Here is a 6,000-nt window from a genome sequence, read left to right as displayed (position 1 = left end):
AAGACATTACACGAAACACCAGTTCTGCAGGGACGTATGTGAGGAGTGTGGGGCATGAACTCGACTCCGTACCCTCTTACAGGGTCCCCCCATTTTTGACAACCAGCCTTGCTGAAGCTGACATATACACCGGCTCAGACTCCATTTCACAGAATAGGAGATGCATCTAGAGTAACCACAATGGAGTCAATATAGATAAATAAGTCCTGCTCTCACAATGACGATGTCACATCATAAAGATCCATGTAATAATACAATGAGATAATTATTACTGAGGAGGAGAACGTCGGAGGGGAAACGTGATCTCCACCACAGACCTTCACCTGTACACTAGATATGATTGCTCTGTGCGCAGAGGACCTGTGATGAGGTCACAGTCATGTGATCAGTCCCATGGAGGGGAGGAGCCAGTCTCCATTTTGCTCCATGTGAGAGAAGAGTCTGCGCTGGTGACAGGTAATGAGGGAGCAGGGAGTGTGTGATGGGGGAACAGGACTAAATCCTAAGGCTGTGTGCCCACGTTGCATTTTTTAAGCGTTTTTGCAGCTTTTTTTGCGCAGTGGAAACGCTTGAAAAACGCCATCAAAACGCATCCTATGCAATCCTATGGGATTCCGCAGTTGCTGTGCCTATGCTGCGGATTTTACAGCTGCGGAATCGCATAGCGGTAAAATCCGCAGCATATTCATTATTTCTGCAGAATTGCGGCGATTCCGCCGCCATAGGATTGCATTGAAACGTTCACTTTACACATGTGGCTATGTCCACCATGCGTAAAGTGAGCGCTTCATGTGCAGATGGTACCCAGGGTCTGGAGGAGAGGAGACTCCCACCAATGCCCTGGGTACCATAATACTGCAAAAAATAGAATTAACCCCTTTACCCCCAAGGGTGGTTTGCATATTAATGACCGGGCCAATTTTTACAATTCTGACCACTGTCCCTTTATGAGGTAATAACTCTGAAACGCTTCCATGGATCCCGGTGATTCTGACATTGTTTTCTCGTGACATATTGTACTTCATGTTAGTCGTAAAATTTCATTCATATAACTTGCGTTTATTTGTGGAAAAAAAACGGAAATTTGGCGAAAATTTTGAACATTTTGCAATTTTCCAAATTTGAATTTTTATGCCCTTAAATCACATAGATACGGCACACAAAAAACTTAATAAGTAACATTTCCCACATGTTTACTTTACATCAGCACAATTTTGGAACTAAAATTTTTTTTTTTAGGAAGTTATATGGGTTAAAAGTTGACCAGCGATTTCTCATTTTTACAGCACCATTTTTAGGGTCCACATCACATTTGAAGTCACTTTGAGGGGTCTATATGATAAGAAAATACCCAAAAGTGACACAATTCTAAAAACTGCACTCCTCATGGTGCTCAAAACCATATTCAAGAAGTTTATTAACCCTTCAGGTGCTTCACAGGAATTTTTTGAATGTTTAAAAAAAATGAACATTTAATTTTTTCACAAAAAAATTACTTCAGGTCCAATTTTTTATTTTACCAAGGGTAACAGGAGAAATTGGACTGCAAAAGTTATTGTACAATTTGTTCTGAGTACGCTGATACCCCATATGTGGGGGTAAACCACTGTTTGGGCGCATGGCAGAGATCGGAAGAGAATGAGCGCCGTTTGACTTTTTCAACGCAGAATTGGCTTGACGCCATATCGCCATATTTGGAGAGCCTCTGATGTGGCCAAACAGTGGAAACCCCCACAAATGACATTGTGGAAACTAGACCCCCCAAGGAACTTATCTAGATGTGTGGTGAGAACTTTGAACCCCCAAGGGCTTCACAGAAGTTTATAACGTACAGCCGTAAAATTAAAAAAAAATTTCCACAAAAATGATCTTTTCATCACCAACTTTTATTTTCCCAAGGGTAACAGGGCCCCAAAAGTTATTGTGCAATTTGTCCTGAGTATGCTGATACCCCATATGTGGGGGTAAACCACTATTTGGGCGCATGGCAGAGATCGGAATGGAAGCAGCGCCATTTGACTTTTTTGGCTGGAATTGAGATCGGACGCCATGTCGCGTTTGGAAAGCCTCTGATGTGCCTAAACAGTCGAAATACCCCACAAATGACACCATTTTAGAAACTAGACCCCTCCAAGGAACTTATCTAGATGTGTGGTGAGCACTTTGAACCCCCAAGGGCTTCACAGAAGTTTATAACGCTCGGGCATGAAAATAAAAAAATCATATTTTTTTCCACAAACATGATCCTTTAGTCCCCAATTTTTTATTTTCCTAAGGGTAACAGGAGAATTTAGACCCCAAAAGTTGTTCAACTTGTCCTGAGTACGCTGATATCCCATATGTGGGACAAAACTACTATATGGGCACACGTCGGGGCTCGGAAGGGAAGTAGTGACGTTTTGGAATGCTGACTTTGATGGAATAGTCTGCGGGTGTCATGTTGACTTTGGAGAGCCCCTGATGTGCCTTATCTGTGGAAACCCCCCACAAATGACCCCATTTTGGAAACTAGACCCCCCAAGGAACTTATCTAGATGTGTGGTGAGCACTTTGAACCCCCAAGTGAAGCACAGAAGTTTATAACCTAGAGCCATAAAAATAAAAAAATCATATTTTTTTCCACAAAAATTAAATTTTTGCCCGCAATTTTTTATTTTCCCAAGGGTAACAGAAGAAACTGGACCCCAAAAGTTGTTGTGCAATTTGTCCTGAGTAGGCTGATACCCCACATGTGGGGGTAAACCACTGTTTGGGCGCATGGCAGAGCTTGGAAGGGAAGGAGCACCATTTGAATTTTTCAACGCAGAATTGGCTGGAATTGAGATCAGACGTCATGTTGTGTTTGGAGAACACCTGATGTGTCTAAACAGTGGAAACCCCCCAACACATCCCTAACCCTAATCTCAGCCCTATCCCTAATCCTAACCCTAGCCCTAATGGGAAAATGGAAATTTTTTTATTTTATTATTTTTCCCTAACTAAGGGGGTGTTAAAGGCGGGTTTGATTTACTATTTATGGCGGGTTTTTATGTTTGGCAGCTGTCACACGCTAAAAGACGCTTTTTATTGTAAAAATAGTTTTTGCATCACCACATTTTGAGAGCTATAATTTTTCCATATTTTGACCCACCGAGTCATTTGAGGTCTTATTTTTTGCGGGATGAGTTGACGTTTTTATTGGTACTATTTTCGAGCATGTGACATTTTTTGATTGCTTTTTATTCTGATTTTTGGGAAGCAGAATGAACAAAAAAACAGCATTTCATGAATTTCTTTTGGGGGGTGCGTTTACACCATTCTGCGTGTGGTAAAGTTGATAAAGCGGTTTTATTCTTCCGGTCAGTACGATTACAGTGATACCTCATTTATGTGTTTTTCTTATGTTTTGGCGCTTTTATGCAATAAACGATTGACACAGCGATCTGACACAGGCACTGCAGCAGGCTTTCTCAGTGCCTGCTCTCTGCAGGCACTGAGGAAGCCATGTCACTGCAGGCCCCAGAAGGCCCCTGTGGCCATATTGGATCCGGGATGGGAAGGAGGCCCTCAGACCAACGCAGCACATCGCGCTGCTTTGGGGGTCTCAGGATTCCCTAATCCCCCAGTACACTGCGATCATGTTTGTTCACAGTGTGCCAGGGGTTAATGTGCCGGGGGCGGTCCGTGACCACCCCTGACACATAGTGCCGGGTGTCAGCTGTGATAATCACCTGACACCCGGCCGCGATCAGCGGCGCTCCCCCCAGGGGTCACCGCTGATTGCTTAGATGTACTATCCCGTCCCTGGTCGTACGCGTCCGGGTACCGTGGATGGGATAGTGCGTCTGATGTCAGAAAGGGGTTAAAATAAAAAATCAGGATATACTTACCCTCTGACGGCCCATGGAGCTCACCCGCCTGTCCGCCACGCTGCCAGCATCTTCCGTTCCCAGGAATGCATTGCGAGAATTACCCCAGATGATGTCACGGTCGCGTGACCGCTATGTCTTCTGAGGTGATTCTCGCAATGCATCCCTGGGAATGGAGCTTGCCAGCAGCGTCGCTGAGGGCCGGGGTTCCGTCGGAAGCAGGGCTGTGGAGGTGGAGTCGGAGTCGGTGCTCATTTTGGTGGAGTCGGAGTTGGAGTCGGTATAAAATGGACCGACTCCGACTCGTAAAATATATAATAAATTTGGTACAGTAGTTCAATGCAGAATGTGCTGAATATTTTTTCATAGGAATTTGGGAAAGATATGATATGCCCTATAAATGACTGTTCTGTTCCTGATCTAAGGCTACATTCACACACAGCATTTTTTCTGCGTTTTTTGTGGATACGTTTTTCAGCTGCAAAAGCCGATCAGATTTTTAAAAAACCGCATCACCTGAAAGGTTTTTGAGCTTATAGATAATGTTTTCAATATCAAAAGCAGATTAGAAATCTGCTCTATCTATCCATTTATCCATATCTGTCTCCATATCTTATCTATACCAAAAAGAATGAAAGCTGGGTAGCACACAGACTAACACTTCCTGCCAGGCAAAGGAGGAGGAAAGAGCGTCTCAAACATCATTAACAAGATATTTTGTAAGTGACAAAGTTACTGTAACAATGACAGCAGATATGTCTAAAAGACAGCTCATACAGCTTGTTGTGAAGGACTGTGTACCATTATCATTATTTGCACGACCAGCTTTTACAGCTCTTAATGGAGAAATGTTTCTCTGGAAAGAGAAAGTATTAGAAAATTAGTGATTGAAGAAGCCCTTAAACAAAAGGAAAATCTTAAAAAGACTCTCAAAAGACGCTTCATGTTTCTTAAACTGGATGCCTGCACACGGCACAGAGTGAACTATTTTGCCATCAATGTTCGATATGTTTGTGACAACAAAAATTGTTACCAACACGCTGGCAGTAAAAGATACTAAAGCTCATCACAGCAGCCAGTTTCTCCAGGCCTTAGTGGAAAAAGTTCTGCAAGATTACGAACTCAAAAAAGAACAGGTTCTTGCTATTGTAACGGACCGGACAATGCTTCAAACATGATAAGTACAATTACACTGATGAATGAGAGTAATGAACAACAGCTAGAGGAACATTTAGGATTCAGTATGTTTGAGATGGAAGGCCACAGTGCTGTTCATGTAACTGAGGAACAAACAGATATTACTACAGAAGAACAGCAAGATTATACTGTAGAAATAGATGATCTTGTTGAAGCTGCTTCAAAACACTTTCCTATTCATCACATGCGCTGTGTTGTGCACACGCTGCAGCTGGCAATAAGAGATAGTCTGCAAGAGGGACATGCTGGAAATCTGATTGGAAAAGTGAGGAAATTGGTTATTGCCGCCAGAACCCCTAAAATTGATTCCATCTTGAAGAGACGTGCTGGAAAAGGGCAATTGTTGATCAACTAAAACCGTTTCTTATAGATATGGCGAACCCTCAGGGAACCCTAAATGAAGGTCAATGGACACAGGTGACTGAATTGAAGGAATTGCTTAATCACCCATTTACTGTGACTAAAAAATTACAAGCTGAGGATTTAACTCCTGGCATTTTCATGAGGGAGCGGAAGAACTTACTATTTTGCTGTTTAATCGCAGATAGCATTTCTGTTTCAATGAAACAGAGAGAGACATAGCTATTGGAAAATAAAATTTTTCTGGCAGCTGTTTATGTGGACCCAAGTCATCGTATATTGCTTGATGATCAACAGCTTACTAAAGGAAAAGAAGCTCTGACTGAGGTAGCAGTTAGGATGAGTGGCCTACAGGAGGACTGCCAGGCGGAAGAGGACTCGGGTCCTGACAGTGCTACTGCTGCCATATCTTCATCCTCATCAGATGAGGAGTTTGACTTTGACAAGTATTTGTATGACATGGAGCAGGCAAAGCGTTGCCGCAAGGAAAAAGATTTCACTCTGTCTCCTATAGCAAGCAGATTGACCATATTTCAGCAAAATGTTTCACTTGTTCTCAAAGAAATAGAAAAATTCAACCGTTCATCAAAACTGA

General features: G+C 42.7%; 1 protein-coding gene across 1 annotated transcript in view; it reads left to right on the top strand.

Annotated features, from left to right (window-relative positions):
* Window positions 1–366: 366 nt before the first annotated feature.
* The window catches only part of LOC141073801 (uncharacterized), a 68,125-nt gene continuing 62,491 nt past the window's right edge, over window positions 367–6,000 (top strand). Inside the window, exon 1 of the mRNA XM_073561246.1 lies at window positions 367–456. The gene's annotated coding sequence lies outside the window, so the exon portion shown is untranslated. The remainder of the gene's footprint in view (window positions 457–6,000) is intronic.

Source organism: Dendrobates tinctorius, unplaced genomic scaffold, assembly GCF_039654945.1.
Source record: "Dendrobates tinctorius isolate UK_male_01 unplaced genomic scaffold, ASM3965494v1 ptg000014l, whole genome shotgun sequence".
In the NCBI taxonomy this organism is placed as follows: domain Eukaryota; kingdom Metazoa; phylum Chordata; class Amphibia; order Anura; family Dendrobatidae; genus Dendrobates; species Dendrobates tinctorius.
The sequence above is the reverse complement of the archived record's forward strand: the minus strand, read 5'-3'. Positions and strand labels throughout refer to the sequence as shown.